The sequence below is a fragment of the Mobula hypostoma genome, chromosome 8, assembly GCF_963921235.1.
Source record: "Mobula hypostoma chromosome 8, sMobHyp1.1, whole genome shotgun sequence".
NCBI lineage: Eukaryota > Metazoa > Chordata > Chondrichthyes > Myliobatiformes > Myliobatidae > Mobula > Mobula hypostoma.
In genome coordinates this window covers 135,918,111-135,936,669 of record NC_086104.1, presented here as the reverse complement: position 1 = coordinate 135,936,669, position 18,559 = coordinate 135,918,111, and positions in this window count along the sequence as shown.

Genomic DNA, 18,559 nt, shown 5'->3' with positions numbered 1-18,559 from the left:
GGTCCACGACTCGACACCAAATCTGGAAATACGTGCCAGCCGCAATTGTCTTGACAATATTTAAACGAAATCAGAAAGGATTAAAAGCTGTAGTTCGGAAACGATTAATAAATGAAGGCGCTCATCAACCAGAGAAGCTCAACACTCCACGGCAAACTGCAGAGAGCGCAGCACTCATGGCAGCCATGAAACAAAGAAACACAATGGAAACCGTTCAAAGAAAACATCAACACACAAAGAAAGATCGAATTGCTCAAACGACAAAACGGTCCAAAACACGGGACATAAAACACCAAACTACAATGAGTCATTGAAACAGTTTTAGAATATCAATCTGGTTCATTTCAGTTCAATATCGTTAAACTTATCGTTATACCGGAGGCCGGAGAGGCAGATCTACCTGATCAAAAATGCAGAGAATGTTAATAAGTATAGGAGCAACCCGTAACCAGAAATACATCGTGAAATGTACTGCTGATTTTAATCCACAACCCTCGTTCCCGTGACTCGTGCACCATCCGCCGGAAACATCAAGCAAAAGAGAGAATGAGACTGGTCAAATGCAAGATCCTTCGCCTGCAGCAGCATGCATGAACAGCAGAGAGGCCGGTCAAACGCAGGCAGAGTCGTTACGAGCGCTAATGTGATCCTCTACTATGTTCATTTATCTTCCTGAATGCTCAGCATTAACTAACAGACGTATTCTAATATCCTGCAATAAGTAGTTGTACGAATCTCCCTGAATTCGTGGTAATATATTCTCTTCACTTTATAGCAGTCCAAGATTCACGAGTGATAGCCGTTCAGGAGATTATTTTCTGATTGAGATAATAGGCTGGAAGCCAAGACAAAGAGAATATGGCTTTGAATTGATCAAATGGGTTCTGAAAGGCTCTGTCCAAACAAACTTTTCACCATTCTTCAGGACGTTAGTCAATGGGAGGGCAATATCAGCAAAGTTCTTACAGAACTTGCGATATTATCCGACCAGTTCCGGAAATCATCTGAGAGCCTTTTTGCCAGTTGGACGGGGAACCTCAGAAATTTCCTGAACATTTGACGGAACAGGGGCCAACTTGCCCTATTCTGCAACATTACCGAGATAGGTCGCAGTGGCATGGTCAAAGTCACTCTTAGCGAAGTTAACTGTAAGATTGGCCTTTGAAAGCGTGTCAAACATTTTTTTTTCTCACTGCAGACATATGGGTTTCCCAGGTGTAATTTCCTGTGACTAAATCATCAGTATAGCCATCTGTGTTTTTTACCCTTGAATTACAGAATTAATCTTTCTTTGGCATGTTCCTGGAGTATATTTGAGCCCAAATAGTAGAACATTGTATTCTTACAACCCAGAAAGTCCTATAAGAGCTAAACTTCTCTACCTCTATCCGTTAATGGAATACACCAATACCCTTCAAACAAATCAATCTTTGTTAGAAACTTAGCCTTAACAACTTTGTCTACACAACCATCCACCCTGGAGATGGGATACACATCTGTCTTTGTTATACCAGTCACCTTTCTGTAATCAGTGCAAAACCTGAAACTACCATCTGATTTAGGTATCATAACACAAGGTGAATACAATCTCAATTAGAGTGCCTAATAATACAATGCTCTAACACATAGGTACTCAATTTCTTGTTCAGCAAGTTTACATTTTCTATGTTCATGCGATATGGATGCTGTTTTACTGTCGAATCAAGTCTAGTCAACGTCATTTATATAGCACATTTAATAACAAACCACGTTGACCAAAGTGATGTACAGATGAGAGCAAAATAGCTAAAACTACCAATACGAGAAACACAGGCATAACCAATAAGGCAAAGAGCTTATAGGCATCAAAGAAACAATACAAGGGCCTAGGCACAAGCCAAAAATCAGCCACATCAGGAAGATCCAAACGCTAGTGAATAGACGTATGAATGGAGCCTGGATTTAAAACAGTCGATGGAGGAGGCAGATCTTAAAGGGAGTGGAATGCAGTTCCACGGTCTAGGGCTGCAATAGCAAAAGCGCGCTCTCCCCTAAGGTTAAGTTTAGATCGCGGGACAGCCAAGAGCTCCAAGTCAGCCGAGCTGAGGGACATGGAAGTAGAATAAGGGGTTAACATGTCTGTGATATAAATGGGAGCCAGCCCATTTCGGGCTTTATAAACAAATAGGAGAATCTTAAAATCAATTCTGAATCGTGCTGGAAACCAGTGAAGGGAGACTAGAGTAGGATTAATATCGTCCCTCTTCTGGGCACCTGTCAGGAGCCTAGCTGCGGTATGTTGGACCATTTGCAGACGGGACGGGGACGGCTAACTAATTCCAGTATACAGGGAATTGGAGTAGTCAAAGCGGAAAGATATAAGGATCTGGATGACTTTCTCGACAACTTCTAAGGAGAGAAACTGCTTCATTTTGGCAATAATATGAAGCTAAATAAATGGCTTTTACTACTGCATTAACTTGCCTGTCAAAGTTAAAGGTGGAATCAAATATCACACCAAGGGATTTAACATGGGATTTGACAAGGGTGGACAGATTATCAAGACTCTTGGTAATCACCTTCATGGAGTCAAGGGCGGACAAATAGGACAACTTCAGACTTGTCTTCATTCAGTTGTAAGATGTTTTGTGCCATCCTACACTTTATATCCTCAAGGCAGTTCATGAGGCTGACTAGATTTGACTGATCATTTATTTTTATAGGGAGATAAAACGGTGTGCCATCAGCATAACAGTGGAAGGAAATGTCGTATTTTGGAATGATTTGGCCGAGCGGAAGTATATAATGCTGATGACAAGGAAAGGAGGCATTATGATGTGGAAGCAGTCCAGCTTTGATGAACAAACCACTGAGACAGCTAGGACACGGGTGGAGATGGGGCGGGGGAGGATGTTCATTCTAATGTCCTCCACTTTGCTAATGAAGATTTTTAAAAAAATCTTCGCACTTAGCCGGGGACACATCTAAGCTGCTACTAGGGGCGGGAAAACTGACAGAATCTATGGTACTGAATAAGACCTTGGGATTATGAGATGTTAGAAATTAGGCCAGAAAAGTGTTTTCCTCTCGCAGCTTTAACTGCTTCCTGCTTTTGTGAAGATTATTTCTCAAAATTAAAAAAAAAAAATTATCACACTTTCATTTTCGTACGGACAGTCGACACTCCATCCTCAGGGTTCTGGTGGTGTCTTTAAGCCAAGCAAAACTTTTAGGCTAAGACATTCTCAATTTAAGGGGAACAACAGTATTCAGAATAGAAGACCATGTGGTATTAAATAAGGAAGAAAGTTGCTCAGTGCTTGATGGGGAGGAGAAGCCTCAATTTTTCAAGTGTTGGGAGCAGCTATGAGAGACTCATAGGACTTATTTGTTGTCGAAGAGTTAATTTAGCGAGAATAACCTACAGGAAGATGACAGTTAATAGAGGAAAAATGAAGAGATACCTCAAAAATAACAGCTCCATGATCCGACAGACAAGCATCGATTGTTAAGGCATTGCAGATCAGAAAACCAGACGTTAAGACTAGGTTAAGTGTATGGCCTAGCTTGTGCGTGGGCCCGGTGATAAGCAGAGCAAGATTAAAGGAACCAACCGGAAGCATAAAATCACTTGAGAGGCTTAGCGGGACAACAAACATCAATATTAGATTCACCAAAAATCAGGGCTCTACATCAACATCATGTAATGCCACTGTGGCTCTTTTTGGGACATCAGGAAATAAACTTTTAAATCTGTGGATTAACTATTTCATTTGTTGCCTCTGCCGTGGCTGTATATGCGCCAATTTTTAATCTTGTTTTCCCAAAACAGTCTAATTTGTTAATCTAGCTGCAACAATGTTTGCTTTCATAAAGGCTTCAATTGAATCAGCGAAGACGTTCCCAATGAGATCAGACTCCGTGTTATTCTTCCAAACACAGACTCCTTCGAGGCACAGCTGTTGTTTGCTTTTGAAAATATGGTTTTTGAGATGTTTGTATGACAGAGCGCTGTTGATTTTTGTCCGTCTTGTATTTTGACCATATAATCCACATTATTAAGTTTAATTTCAACCTCATAAGGACCATGTAACCCAGCTTGCAAAGAGTCCCTTTGCGTAGAAAATAACACAAAAACCTTATACCTCACCTGGAATGACCTCATTCGTCCTTGTTTATCAAACCAAATTTTCATTTTTCTTCCTGGGCTGAATTTTATTTTCCTTGCTAAATTGCAAGCTCTTTTCAATCCTCCCTTTTATTTCAAAACATAGTCTAGCAAATTAATATGCAGGTCTTTGTTAACCTCATGTTCCTTTAGTAATGCCATAGGTGCTCTGACCTGGTGTCCAAACACAAACTCAAGGAGGCTAACGCCTACGGACTCTTGCGCTGACTGCTTCACTGCAAATAAAAGCAAATAAACTCCTTCATCCCAGTCTTTATCATTTAAAATACAGAATGTCCTAATCACGGACTTGAAGGCAGACTGAAATCTTTCTAAGGCCCCTTGGCATTCTGGCTGGTAAGCAGACGAAGTAATTTGTTTGGCTCTCAGTTCGTATACTACCTACTGGAATAATCCTGACATAAAATTACTTCCTTGATCAGAGAGGATTTCTTTAGGCAACCCAAACGACGAGAAGAACTTTATCAGAGTCATCGACTCAGTTTTAGCATTTATATTCCTGATTGGTATGGCTTCCGGAAATCTGGATGCGTTACACATGATAGTCAGCAAATACTCATGATTGTCAGCTGTAGTCTTTGGCAATGGGCCAACACAATCCACAATAACCTTAGAAAAAGTTTAATCGAATTCAGGAATAGGTTGCAGTGGGGCCACTGGGGTGACCTATTAGTTTTACCCACAACCTGACAAGTGTGAAATGTTCTGCAAAATTTCATAACATCTGTCCTCAAACCAAGCCAGAAGAAATGTTTCAAAATATTGCTCGCAGTTTTATTCACAAGATGGCCACCTAAGGGCTTCCGATGGGCCAAAGATAAAATCTCTTTCCTATAGACTTTACAGACTTTAGTAACTACAACCTCACTTGCAGGAATATCAGGTGGTCTCCCTTTCCACATTAACACTCCATTCTTAATATAATACCCGACTGGCACTTTCTCAGTCTCATCACCTGAGGGAGCTTACTCTTTCAATCTGCAATCTCAGGGTCTTTGTCCTGTTCCGCTATAAACTCCTTTCTGGACAAAGACAAATCTTTGGAATCAGACCTACTACAAGGATCCTGTTCAAACAGTGCAGCCAGGAAAAGTCCCTGACAAATCATCGAAACCTAAATCCTGGCTTGGGCCATCATGGGTAGCAGCGACATGTTGCACAGGGTTATCGGCATTGGCAAGTTTCTTGGCCGCAGCTCGAGTTACTGCGCAGGATGGATAATGTCAGAATCCGTCTTTATATCATCAGTGATTGCCTTAGTCGTCAGCTGCACTGCAGAAACAGCGCTGCCACCTGCTAGGTCGTTCTCTAATAACAAAGAAACACATATACCGGTAAACTGGGGCGTAGTCCTATTTTAACAGGTCCTGTAACTAATCCTGACTTCAAAATTAAGCTGTGCAGAAAACAATGACGTTCCTAATGCCGTAGTGAGATTTACTTACAAGTGGCCGTGTTCATCACAAAACTTTTGGATATTGTCTAACAAGAGGGACTGAGAAGCCCCAGTATCTCGAAGAATTTTTACTGATAGCGGGGCTGACCATTCCTGTACTGTAACAAACCCTTCCAACATAGAAGGATCAAATTCTTTCCTAACTCAGTAAGACATCTCAGCCCCAAGCGGAGCTTCATCATAATCCTTTGGGTTTATGTATGTTTCACAGCGATGAATACAGGCATCTGGGACTGCCTCCTTTTCCTTCTTCTTCTTCAGGGGGAAACAATTAGCCATAACATAATCAGGTTTCTTGCAATACTGATAAGTAAGACCAGAATATTTCTCCTTCAACTCCTTTCCTTTAAACTACCTTTGTCATTGGTACAAAATTTAATTTCTAATTTACCCTGAGAATCCATGCAACCCTTTTGGAAGGTCTTACTCCTGTAAACTTAACCTTGTGGGTTAAGGCAAACTCATCCGCTAATTTAGCAGACTCCTGCAAAGTAGCAACATCTTTTTTTTTTCATCTAATTACGCCTTTATATCATTATGGACGCACCTTTTGAACTCTTCAAATAAAATCAACTCTTTTAGTCTGTCAGAATTATCATCCATATTTTAGATGTGCACCATCGTTCCAAACACATAGACTTCTAGTAGGCAAATTCCAAATTAATCTGGTTCACAGACTTCCTCAAATTCCTAAACTTTTACCTATAGGCTTCTGGAACCAGTTCGCCGGGTTAAGCACAGCCTGTTTCACGGCTTCATAATTAGCTGCATCTTCAATTGATAGGGCAGGATACGCCTCTTGAGCCTTACCTTTAATTTCACTCTGTAACAAGAGAGGCCAGCTTCCTTCCGGCCACTATAGACGCTGAGCCACTTCCTCAAAATGCTGAAGGTAATTATGAACTTCCGTTTCATCAAATGGAGGGACCAATTTAACTTCCCGACTTGCAACGAACTCACCACCAGATTCAGCAGGTTGCCCCTCGATCCTTACCTTTTCTAGCTCAAACTGCCTTTGTTTTTTCTATCCCGGCAGCCTCTGGTAATTTTTCTTGTTGTTCACCCTCAAACTGTATTTGTTTTTTTTTTCTTTGTTCTCAGCATCAAACCGCCTTTTTCTCTCTGTTTCATGCCTCTGTTTTTCTGCTTCCTCAAATTTAAGTTTCTCTCGCTAAAACTCTAATTGTTCCAGCCGTAGTTGATGCTCAGGGATAACTGGTTTACATTCAGGAAACAATTCTAAAACTCCCTCTTCATACTTCCTCAAAGAAATATAACGCTCAGCTATTCTCCTCTGAATTTGTATTATTTTTATGTCCCGTTTTACCGTAATAAATCCCAGCCTTCTAGTAATTGCCAACAAGTCGACCTTTTTGGCTCTACCTGACGCTTCTGGGATTGGCGATGCCAGAAATGCATTAATATCCATTGCTGCTGGTGCCCACACACAAGTCAATCAGAAGGGAAGTAACCAATCAGAGCGATAATTAATCAATCAGTAAGCTCCAATTTTGTTCATATACTGGACGAGACCACACATTTTCTTATGTACCAGCGGCAATAGATCACAAATTGAGTCAGGTTTTAAAGTTAAAACCACAAACTTTATAAGTATTTACTCAAAATAGAGAGACTAAATCGAAATAAACAGAAGTTAAGTGTTATGCGTCTGTAAGTGTGTGTGGCACCCAAACTGTCAAGTTTAGAAACAGTTGTTAAAGTCTTAACATTCAGAGAGTAAAGTAGAAAAGGGTCCAGTAACCCACGAAAGAAATGAGTGAGGACAGGAATTTGAAAATCCACGTTAATAGGTACAGAGAAGGAAATTACGAAGAATTCCACAGAATAAACGGTGGGTAAACGAAATAACAGTCGCCGAACATCCTATGCGTCGAGTCGTTCCAAATTGCACTTAGTAATACCACCAGGTGAGAGTCACAGGACTATCGGCTTCAAGTGGTTACCGCAGAACACTGTGATTCCAGATAAGGACCAACAAAATTCATCCCACAGGATACTCCAACAAATCCATGCATATAGATTATACGAAGTGACAGACATATATCCGTTGTGCACTGCGTGGCGATGATCACCCCCAGGCAGCTTGTGACTGATGTCATAGTCCCGCCTCACTCAGGCTCTTAAAGCGAAACTCACAGTAAATAAACTTGCGGTTGTCGTAACAGTGGCCATCTTTAAGTGTACACGATGAAGTTCCATTTGTCAATGTAAAATGAAGGATAGTTATTCTTCGCGAATTTCATGAGATAAAATAGCAATAGCAATGGGCTACAGAGCCTGTCAATCCTTTTAGTAAACTAAACCACTGTGGAGCAATTAGAGTTGTTAATACACAAATGCAAATGCGCACAATCCACACTGGTGCCTGTTTATACGTCTCCTTCTGCAGAGAGGTATTTGGAGACCTGCAGAGATGTAAACAGGGTACTGTAAATGCAATATTTAAAAAAAAAATATATCGGGAATGATTGTACGGAAAAGGATGTGCAAATGTCCGGAGCAACAATCTGTGTAACATTTCGGCATTAGAATAACTATATTTCATCAGTTAAATATGCAAAATGCAATCCTAAAGTTTCAAACATCTACGATGAAAGCTTCGTGGGCCTTGCCCTGTTGACTTCAAAGTCATTTTTTGCAGGGGATTACAAGAAAGAAATAGGAGAGGACTAAGCATTTGCATCACATTTACCTTTCTGCGTTGAACTTAAGCAGCCATGACGTTGCAAGATTTGGACCTGGGTTTTATGCAGGTTTCGAAATAGTCGAAAGTTTTTTTTTTCTTTTTATTTTTTTTTTACAGACCTTTGAATATAGAACGTCCGTAAGGTGCATTCAATTTCATTAGAGCCGTGTGAAATCGGAACTATACAATAGGCACTGGAAGACCTCATCAGCATGCATGTTAGGGTTAGTGACATCAATGATGACAGCGAACTCCTGAAATATATACAAGTTCAGTTGCTTCGATATTACATTGAAGGCACACGTGAAATCGTAATTCTTCTACTCTACAATCTGGATGATAAAAAAAAAACAAAACAAAAATAAAATATTTAATCAAAGCCCTTGGGCGTCACCCTTTTTGATAGGGGCCGCATTCAGTATACCGCAGAGTGCGGAAGCCGTCCAGCTCTTGTGGATTTGCCTGATAGGTTCGTGTTGCGCCTCTCTTAATTGTGGGTTAGGAACAGTCCTGAAGGGCAATGGATACTGGGACTGTATCGGTCCCGGGAAAACCAGCGGCCCTATTTCCGGTGTCCAGTCCAGACTAAGTTCACTGTGACTCCGTGTGCGGGCAGAAACAGGTATTGCGTTTCCCAACCGTTCTAGAAGATAAACATCGGCCGGTGGCGATGCAATGACTGTCGTGTTAGCAATTGAGGAAACAGGGCGAGAAACTTATGGGGTTGGGGAACCTGAACGTTGTAAAACAGGCGCCGAGGCACCTGTGGAAAGTATGGCGGGATTATTAGGTCGCCTTACCCATTCCTAAGTCATCATCAGTATCGTTTGGAGAATCGGTCATTATGTCAGAAAAAAAAAGGCGGGGTACCCGGAATATTATGTTTTAGTATTCGTTTCCCTTTTACCTTTATTGGTTCATCCATGGTCAGTATGTTTTGTTTCTTATACGACTTTTTCCAGTCTTCTTTTTCTGTCTCTATTCCTTTTTCGATTCTTCAGAAATTGTTCTCAACTATTGCCAACTCCTAGGATTGCCTCGTTATCCACGTACATTTATCCTTTTTCGCTTAGCGTTATCGGTCCAACAATTCAATTGATGTGTTTCTGTGTTTTGTTTGTATTTCTGCCCCTTGTCGCCATAGGTCAATTAGGCGATCACACACTTTCACTGTTCCGCCTGCTTATTAAATTTAACTCAAATGTACCTCCTGCATGCCAATTGTCTTTTCCAAATACATAGACAATTGCAACGATATTTGTCTCAGTTTCATTTCATTCTCTGGATATTTGTCTAGTATTTTCTGCAACAGACTTAACACACCTCTTTGTATAAGTGCGGACCCATCGTATTGACTGACAGGAAGACTGGAGTATGTCTATTATTCCCTCTGAATTAACATTGTGTCTTTTCGGTGGATTATCCCCGCCAAAATGAGGGAACAGACAGAGCCGTCAGACAGCAGAGAGGAACCAAGCTTAAAGCTTACCTTGTGCGCCCGTTCGTCTGTCCACTTCTTCCACTTCTGGGAGAGAACTACCACTTATTGGGACTGTGCTCGTACCCACGGCAAGATGTGAATCTGCCTCTCTACCATGGTATGTTTGGTTCAGATCAAGGAAATAATTGTCAAATATAGTTTATTAAGATTACGTAAATGTTTATTAACAAGCCTGCATCTGAGTTGATACCACAGGGCCTCCGCTCATAGAACTTGGAAAATCTGCAATCAAATGCGCCCCGAGCACCCTCTCGGGATGCTTATTAAAACACTCGTTATCACATAGTACTCTGATTATTGCCAGAGATCCTTGATTAGTTGTTACACAAAGCAGCTTTCTCATGCACAAACAGTCCTTTGTTCCTTAGTTACCTTGCAACATTATTCTCACAACATCTATAGCCAAGCTGCGAAACAAGTCAGTCAGGTTTTAGTCCATACAATCATGTATGTAATTCCTCACCCGCATCAGCAAAAAACATCGACGCCCCACATCGAGCACTAAAGCATGCAGCAAAGCATAGTTAAAGACACAGCCTTGCAGTAGTTCAAAGACTACTCGTTTTCCAGGTAATTAGACAAAGAGATGTCCCCATTTTACAGCGAGAGGGGAGAAATAACAGAAAAAAAACTGGCTGATTTATGATGTTAAAATTCTGTTGCTTCGCTTCTTCCGAACTCAATCCCCAAAGAACTCTGGTCTGTAGGTGCTTTCCAGCTTCCGTCTCCCAAGACACACCAGTTTTCTGCGGCGGCACCGACCTCCAATCCATCCGCCTCCAAAGCCTTGAATAACCGACACTCTAACGACGTGCTAGCCTTCTAGGCCTCGTCCAATATCGACAACGGCCCGTCTCGAGACCCCGAGAACCCGTCCCATTTTCCGCGAACCATCGAAATCAGCGTGTTACGCCAGGCCAGGACCCTGAGAGGGAAAATATAGATATTTAAATTGGAAATAGAGCTGCTTCGAAGATACAAGCGAAGGAGCCGCCGTTAGCCGCTATCGTCCTTCTAAGCTATGACAGATAAGTTATTACAGATAGGACAATCATTATGGTCCGGATATCATTATGCATGATAAACAAGCAAGTGCATCTTATTTGATAGATATAGCTATCCTAGCACACATAACTTACAGAAATCAGAAATCAGTCAGTGAAAAATCACCAGAAATACGCTGTTATAAAACAGGAAATTGAATGGCTTTGCATTTGAACAAGGCATACATTTACAACGTTGGACATCCCAATCGCACTAAATAAAATCAAAAAACATTCATGTTTACACAGTAATATCTTTTTAAGTCTTTGGAAAGCTACAATTCTGAAGGCCACCAGAATAGTCCGAGCATTTGACAAATAAGCCTGTCTTTCTATGCCCGAACCATAGGTTTTACCAGCTTGAGCTGAGAAAAAAAAACAAACAAATAAAATATATACGACAGAATCACAATAATAATAATAATGATGATGATGATGATGATAATAATAATAATATACAGAGTTCAAAAATAAAAAAAAAAGTGAAGGCAATAGGCACTTTACTTTACCCAAATTAATGTATTATTCTGGAAATATACATTCATCTGAAACTGTTTTAGTAAAATTATAGATAATGTTAGAAATGAAATGATACATTTTAGAAAACATTGGTACAGTTGACCCCTTAAACTCGCATAGCTTTTCATTATATCGGCAGAATAGGAAGAGGAATAACAGACATTAAATTATACTCAACCGTCAGAGAGAACATCTTAGGATATATCTTCATCAACGAAAAACGATTTCAGCACTTTACGCGGGCATATTCAATTATCACACAATAGAAACTCTATTAAACTGAAAAGACTGTTCAACCAAAAATTAAAGACTTTATCGTTATTGAAGACAAGGTGAACCCATAGAAGGGCATGAACCTCTGTGGAAGACATCCCCAGGATCTGAGGAGACTAGATGTCGGCAAAAAAATTACAATGTCTAGCTGAAAGTTGTGAGCATTCTTCCCAGAACCAGAAGGGGTCCTTGTAGTATTGGAGGACCAGATGGTTAACACAACCAAGCATCAAAAGTACATGATAAAAGACCAACAAATTCAAGACGATAAATGCACAAATCCCAAGAGAAATCGATAACAATCCATCACATTGCAGGCTACTCTAACAGACATACTCGATTTGACACAAGCACATTCAAGTTGCACAATCAAGTAATTAAACAAATGATATTACTTGCGGTGCATTGTTTCATGTAGAAAAATCCATATTAATCGTCCGGATATAATAACACAGTTTAAGTAAACTGACTTTTCCTTTTCCCCGACACAGTGACGCCCGCAATGACATACCTATCTTTTCTTCTACTGTATTACAAGATCCTCCACCTGATTCCGCATGCTGCGTGCATTCAAATATAACAATATTCAATATAACCTGCAATATTGCATTCATTAACTATTTCGGATTTGTTCCAATATTACCGGATGTTAAGCCATTCTTCCTGTCTGAAACTTCCATCATTTAATTTATTCAGGAAGCCTTCACATCTTCTCCAGTAGACCCCCTACCATTTTCTTATCATGCAATTAATACGTCGTGAAGCAATTTGTTATCAGTTCACTGTCACATTTAGTTGAAGCGCCAGTACTTTAATTTATTCTATTCTTTGTTTTGTTTGTTTTCACTGCTGAGAATCTTGGAAAGAAAGTGGCTTCGCAAAAATGCGAGCAAGCTGTTCAACGAGGAATATGGCTTGCTTACATACATCATACTGGGCGTTGAGTATAACTGTTGGAAAGTTGCATTGCAACTGAATAAAACACTAAATAGGCCTCATTTGGATAAAATGTGTTCACATATGTTCCCCATATTATCGAAAACATATGAAGACAATTTTCTATGCGAAGGGATTCACAAATGTTTTGCTTAAATTGGAACATCTTACTCACAGTGAAACGTTGGATGAAAATAAATACCTTTTATTTGTTAGATTATTGGAGACTTCAGAGTGACATGTACTAAATTTTGACAGACATTGATAAGGAGCCTACATTTTCGAAAGAAAATGTCAAACAGTATAGCTCACAGATTAAAATAAGTCGTAGTATGTTTCAAGTAAATTTTATAACGTGTGTTGTGTAGTAGGTGCCTTACACGTGTAAGCGTCATATCAGTTAATGCAATTGTTGTGCAAATCAAAGCTTAAGCTGCGCTGTACAAGGGAGCAAGTGTGCTCTGGGAACAATTGTCAATGTGTGTTGATAAGGACTGATGGATTAACTGAAGAAAAGGAATCAATATTCTTGTGGAAGTGTTTGTTAGAGCTGTTCGAGAGGTTTTGTAAATTTGGCAGGGGAATGAGAACTGGACTCAAGGGAATTTGTATGGGACCGATGTTAAACCCAAAAAAATAAATAAATAAAATGAAACATGGCGTGCATTCAGACTGTCAGGAAGGGCAAGCAGATGATAGGTTAAAAAAAATACAGCCAGCAGGGTAACTGTCAGTGCATTAGACATGCAGAATCAAAAATAATAGCAAATAATGTATTCAAAGTTTTATATCTCAATGCACGGTGCCTACGAAAAAACGTGGATGATCTTGTTGCATTTTATCATACTATCTGGTATGAATTGTTGTCCATCACTAAATCGTGGCAGAAGGACGCATGTACTTGGGAGGTGAATGTCCAAGATTACACATTATATCGGAGGGACCAGAAGGATGGAAAAGGAGGTGGCGTGGTTCTACTGGGAACGAACAGCATCAAATCATGAGAAGTATGTGACATAGGTTTGGAAGATGCAGAGTCATTGTGGTTTAGTGAAGAAACTTCAAATGGTAAATGACACTGAGGGCAGTTGCATACAGGCCAGCGAACAGTAGATGGGATGCGGACTACAAATTACAACGGGAAATAGAAAAGTTGTGTCAAAAGAGCAATGTAATGATAGTTACGGAACATTTTAACATGTAGATCGTTAGGTAAAATCAGATTGGTAATGGATTTCCAGACAGCAAATTCGTTGAATGCCTGCTTTTTGGAGCAGTTGGTCGATGAGCAAACTAGGGGATCGGCTATAACTTCATTGGGTGTTATGCAATGAACCGTCAGCGATTAGGGCGGTTTAGGTAAATGAGCCCTGAGTTCAAATTAATATTTGATTGTGAAAAACTAAAACCTGACGTAGCAGTATGTCAATGTGGTAAAGAAAATTACGGTGGAATGAGAAAGGAGTATCCAAATTAAATTAAAAAGAGATGCTGGCAGGGCTGACAGCGCAGCTGCCGTGGCTTGGAGTTCTGGGGGAAAATGAGGATGTCGCCGGATGGATGTATTCCAAAAACAAAGAAATAATCTTTGGCAAAGTAGTGCAACCGTGGCTGACAAGAATATTCAAGCTAATGTAGAAGTAAAAGAGATACTATATAACAATTTTTTTTAAAAAAAGCTGGAATATGGAGGACTGGAAAGTTGTTTTTTTTTACCAACTACAGAAATCAAAGAAATAAGAACATTTAGGAGGGTAAAATGAAATATGAAAACAAACTAGTAATCAATATCATTCTCAATAGAAACAATGTTCACGATTATATATAATTAAAAGAACAGAGGTGACAGTGGATGTAGGATCGCTGGAAAATGAAGCCTGAGAAGCAATATCGAGAAAAAAAAAACGTTATTTCCATCAGCCGTCTCTGTGCTAGGGTGCTTGGTGTTTAAGGGTGCGATGTAAGAGAAGTGAGAGCAGATTATTACAAGGGAGAAGTTTCTCAAAAAGCAGGAAGACCTAACAGTACATAATTCATCCGAACTAGATGCACTACAAAATAGAGTTCTGAGTGAGGTAGCGGTAGAGAATGAGGTGGCATTAGTAATGTTCTTGCAAGAATAACAGGACTCTGGCATGGATATGGAGGACTAGAAAATTGCAAATATGACTCCACTATTTAAGAAAGGAAGGAAGCAAGAGAAAAGGAATTATAGACCTGTTATCCTGACCTTAGTGGTTGTGAAGATGTTGGAAGCAATTGCTAATATAGGGCAAATCAGCTTCGATTTCTTGATGGAAAATATTGTCTGACCAATCTATTGGAATTATCTGAGGAAATTACAAGTAGATTAAACAAAGAGGATGCAATAGATGTTGTACATTTGGTTTTTCAGAAGGCGCTCAGCAAGGTGCCACATATGAGGTTGCCTATCAAGTTAAGAGCCTGTGGTATCAGAGGAAAGTTACCCGAATCAATGATATAGATGCTGGAAGAGTTGACTTTGTTGCCACGTTTGCAGATGAAACAACGGTTGGTGGAGAGTCAGGTAGTGTTAAGGAAAGAGCAAGGCTACCGAAGGACATAGGCATTTCCTGGAGAATATACAAGAATGTGGCAAACGGAATACAATATTAAAAAAAAAAATGCATGATCATGCACTATAGTAGAAAAATAAACGTGCATTCAATGTTCTAAACGGGAAATTGGAGTTGCAGAGGGACCTGGGATTCCCTATGCAGACCACCCTAAAGTTTGTCTCGTACTATCACTGTTGCTAGGCATGTGACTTTGGGGGTAGCTAAAAATTGTATCATACATAAGTGACTGACTGTGGTGTAAAACCCAAAAGAAGGGAGGACTGTCCCTTATACGGGGAGTATCGCTTGACAGGGCTCCGCAAGCACAGCGAAGTTTTTAGGTGATCCTCCAAAAAACTTGTACTCGCTTGAATAAAGAATTGCGGTTATTCACAGACGTCGGCATATTGCGTTCGTATCAAGTGCGTAAGGATCTCATAAAAACGAAACCGACAATTGGCGACGAGGATGGGATTCCAACATACGCGGAGCTCCTAGGCGGACTGAATAAGTGATCGCCTGTGTAACGGTGACGTGAGACGGATGGGCCCACGAGCTTTACCTATCATTCAGTCGACCGCTCGCCCCCGAAGTCTCCGTATTGACGGAAACCCAGAGATAAATTACGCAGATCAGAGTTCGGAGATCAGAGTGTTCACAACTGTAAGTCTTCGGAAGTTAGAGTCCACAGAACTGAAAATTTTCGGAGAAGTAAGTTACAGTCCTCCGATAGTGGGGTTTGAGTCCTCCGAAATAAGGTAAACAATATATGGCTAATTACAGTGTCTCAACCACCCTGTCTTAGAATGGTTGTTAAGAAGGCAATTGCCCCACGCCATGAAAGGACCCTGAAGTGGGTGTGGAGACGAAGAACACTGGACTACTGTATAGAGATAAATTAAGAATTTAAGTATTTAAGAATGGGACAGACGTTGGAAAAGTCGTGTGTCGGAAGCCCTTTGCACCGATTATGTCGGGATAACCCCTAAGAAGAGGAACGGTTCAGACGCCTACCGGCATAGCTAAATAAAATAACTGGGAAATAAAATTCGGGCAATAGGAGGAACTTGGAACGTAGAGGAATGTATAAAAGAGGAAGAGGCAATTTGGAAACGTAGTGCGGGGACTAAATGGAAAATTTTAATATCCACGTGGTTGAACCAACATGATGAGGAACCAACTAGAGAGCAGGCTATTCTAGACTGGGTTTTGAGCAACGAGGAAGGGTTAATTAGCAATCTTGTCGTGAGAGGCCCCTTGGGTAAGAGTGACCATAATATGGTGGAATTCTTCATTAAGATGGAGAGTGGCATAGGTAATTCAGAAACGGTTCTGAACTTAAAGAGGGGTAACTTTGAAGGTATGAGACGTGAATTAGCTAAGATAGACTGGCAACTGACACTTAAAGGATTGACGGTGGATATGCAATGGCAAACATTTAAAGATTGCATGGATGAACTACAACAATTGTTCATCGCAGTTTGGCAAAAAAATAAATCAAGGAAGGTAGTGCACCCGTGGCTGACAAGAGAAATTAGGGATAGTATCGATTCCAAAGAGGAAGCATACAAATTCGCCAGAAAAAGTGGCTCACCTAAGGACTGGGAGAAATTCAGAGTTCAGCAGAGGAGGACAAAGGGCTTAATTAGGAAGGGGAAAAAGATTATGAGAGAAAACTGGCAGGGAACATAAAAACTGACTGTAAAAGCTTTTATAGATATGTAAAAAGGAAAAGACTGGTAAAGACAAATGTAGGTCCCCTACAGACAGAAGCAGGTGAATTGATTATGGGGAGCAAGGACATGCCAGATCAATTGAATAATTACTTTGGTTCTGTCTTCACTAAGGAGGACATAAATAATCTTCCAGAAATAGTAGGAGACAGAGGGTCCAGTGAGGTGGAGGAACTGAGCGAAATACATGTTAGTAGGGAAGTGGTGTTAGGTAAATTGAAGGGATTAAAGGCAGATAAATCCCCAGGGCCAGATGGTCTGCATCCCAGAGTGCTTAAGGAAGTAGCCCAAGAAATAGTAGATGCATTAGTGATAATTTTTCAAAACTAGTTAGATTCTGGAATAGTTCCTCAGGATTGGAGGGTGGCTAATGTAACCCCACTTTTAAAAAAGGAGGGAGAGAGAAACCGGGGAATTATAGATCGGTTAACCTAACGTCGCTGGTGGGGAAACTGCTGGAGTCAGTTATCAAAGATGTGATAACAGCACATTTGGAAAGTGGTGAAATCATGGGACAAAGTCAGCATGGATTTGTGAAAGGAAAATCATGTCTGACGAATCTCATAGAATTTTTTGAGGATGTAACTAGTAGAGTGGATAGGGGAGAACATGTGGATGTGATATATTTGGATTTTCAAAAGGTTTTTGACAAGGTCCCACACAGGAGATGAGTGTGCAAACTTAAAGCACTCGGTATTGGGGGTAAGGTATTGATGTGGATAGAGAATTGGTTAGCAGACAGGAAGCAAAGAGTGGGAATAAACGGGACCTTTTAAGAATGACAGGCAAAGAATAGTGGGGTACCGCAAGGCTCAGTGCTGGGACCCCAGTTGTTTACAAGATATATTAATGACTTGGATGAGGGAATTAAATGCAGCATCTCCAAGTTTGCGGATGACACGAAGCTGGGGGGCAGTGTTAGCTGTGAGGAGGATGCTAAGAGGATGCAGGGTGACTTGGATAGGTTGGGTGAGTGGGCAAATTCATGGCAGATGCAATTTAATGTGGATAAATGTGAAGTTATCTACTTTGGTGGCAAAAATAGGAAAACAGATTATTATCTGAATGGTGGCCGATTAGGAAAAGGGGAGGTGCAACGAGACCTGGTTGTCATTATACACCAGTCATTCAAAGTGGGCATGCAGGTACAGCAGGCGGTGAAAAAGGGGAATGGTATGCTGGCATTTATAGCGAGAGGATTCGAGTACAGGAGCAGGGAGGTACTACTGCAGTTGTACAAGCTTGGTGAGACCACAACTGGAGTATTGTGTGCAGTTTTGGTCCCATAAACTGAGGAAAGACATCCTTACCATAGAGGGAGTACAAAGAAGGTTCACCAGATTGATTCCTGGGATGGCTGGACTTCCATATGAAGAAAGACTGGATGAACTAGGCTTGTACTCGTTGGAATTTAGAAGATTGAGGGGGGATCTGATTGAAACGTATAAAATCCTAAAGGGAGTGGACAGGCTAGATGCAGGAAGATTGTTCCCGATGTTGGGGAAGTCCAAAACGATGGTCACAGTTTGAGGATAAGGGGGAAGACGTTTAGGACAGAGATTAGGAAAAAAATCTTCACACAGAGAGTGGTGAATCTGTGGAATTCTCTGCCACAGGAAACAGTTGAGGCCAGTTCATTGGCTA